General features: G+C 44.0%; 1 protein-coding gene across 1 annotated transcript in view; it reads right to left on the minus strand.

The window, feature by feature from the left end:
* Nucleotides 1–1,173, minus strand: part of mrpl2 (mitochondrial ribosomal protein L2) — a 12,105-nt gene extending 10,932 nt beyond the window's left edge. Inside the window, exon 1 of the mRNA XM_019260059.2 lies at nucleotides 1,067–1,173. The gene's annotated coding sequence lies outside the window, so the exon portion shown is untranslated. The remainder of the gene's footprint in view (nucleotides 1–1,066) is intronic.
* Between the last annotated feature and the right edge of the window lie 731 nt (nucleotides 1,174–1,904).

The following is a 1,904-nucleotide window of genomic DNA, read 5'->3' on the forward strand; positions in this document are numbered from 1 at the left end:
AAATCAAAAGAGAAAGTTTCCCCTAGACCCTGAAACCACTTTTTTAAAAGGTCAAAAAGAGCCACCAACCGAGGACAGCAAACAAATAAATGTTCCAGGGTCTCAGTCTGAGAGCAAAAGACACACCCCTCCCCCAGCTCCGGATCCATGTGTGCCCTGTATCTGTTCGTAGCTATTGCCCCATGTACAATCCTCCACTGGAGGTCTGCGGCCCGTTTTTCAACAGGCAGCTTGTACAGGGACCGCCAGCTGCCTTTCGGGGAAATATCTGGACCAAAAAACCCAGACCACCTCGACTCATTTGTCCCAGCCAAGGAGCGCAGGTTCAGAACCTTCACACAGTTTTGGTATACCTCCTCCTTCCACAGGAGAGGAGAGGAGAGGAGACAGGAGAGGAGGGGAGAGGAGAGAGGAGAGGAGAGAAGAGGAGGAGAAGAGAGGAGATGAGGAGACAGGAGAGGAGAGGACAGGAGAGGAGAAGAGAGGAGAGAAGAGAGGAGAGAAGAGGAGGAGACAGGAGAGGAGGAGACAGGAGGAGAGAGGAGAGAAGAGGAGGAGACAGGAGAGGAGAAGGGAGGAGAGAAGAGGAGGAAACAGGAGAGAGGAGGAGACAGGAGAGGAGAAGGGAGGGGAGAAGAGGAGGAGACAGGAGGGGAGAGGAGAGGAAAGAGGAGGAGGAGAGAGGAGAGGAGGAAACAGGAGATGAGAGGAGAGGAGAAGACAGGAGAGGAGAGGTTGACAGCTGATAGTTTAGTGACGCTTCACTGTGTCCATCACAGTCAACAAACAGCTCTTTCTTTAATTCACTGTGTCTCTTACTCTGGGCTCGTTTCTAAATAATCATTAAGTTTCTCACTTCATTAACCCTCTGTTGTTGTTCCTGCGCTGTCATCACTATGCACCGAGTCAACGTGAGCTGCCGCCTAGCTTAGTCTGAATCCAGCGAAGTCTCGGCTCATTAACCGTCTCCTGCTTTAATGAACTCATGAACTAAAGCACCACACGTGTCGTTTGTCTCACGTCCAACGGGCGACATGAAGCAACGTGACAATAACAAGACACCAACCTTTAAATGTGACTTATTTCATCACGGGCTGCTCGTCCGCGTCCTTCACAGTCCTACACGCGACGTCGCCTACTGATGACGTAGGAAGCTCCCCTTTTCTCCTTCATTAAATGTCACTAATTAAAAAATAATAATTTATCATCAATAAACTGTAAAAGTTAATAATGTGGAATTTATCAACCTTCCTTTGTTAACATGGTATGTCTGTGAACTCGTCATAAAACATATAGCAGAGTAACATTAGTTAAACATGCTGGTCTCTATTTGGCCGCTAGGTGGCAGGATTGTTGCATGTTTACATGAATATATAACTTATTGTTACCTTACCGTGTGTTAAAGTTTATATTTTATCTTTGTACTGTCACTGGCATTAAAACACGCAGTCTTATTACACTAAACCAGAGGAGCACATTTTAAAGGCTGAACAAAACAAATTTCACGCTTCAACACATTATTGTTGTTAAATATTAAACCAATATTATATACAGGTGTGTGTGTTGTTGTGAATACGTAACAGGAATGAACTCCAGACCCTTTTTTATTTTTTACTTAAATCAAATAGACACACCTTCTGTTTTTGTTTGTTTGTTTGTTGTTGTTGTTTTACAGTTTTTCTCCATTGGTTTGGCTCATTTCTTGAAACTGAGATGACATTCTCATAACTATAAAGCAATTTGGCCAAACAGACTTGCAGTTCTGCACAACACTTCAGATAACCAGCAAAATGTAATTTGTCTCCCAAAACTACTCATCCATGCTTCAAAATGAAATCCCTTTCCCATGTAAATAGTCAGTACCATAAAAATGGCATGGATCCTTCTCAATTGCTTTGGCACAT

This window comes from Larimichthys crocea, chromosome III (genome assembly GCF_000972845.2).
Source record: "Larimichthys crocea isolate SSNF chromosome III, L_crocea_2.0, whole genome shotgun sequence".
In the NCBI taxonomy this organism is placed as follows: domain Eukaryota; kingdom Metazoa; phylum Chordata; class Actinopteri; family Sciaenidae; genus Larimichthys; species Larimichthys crocea.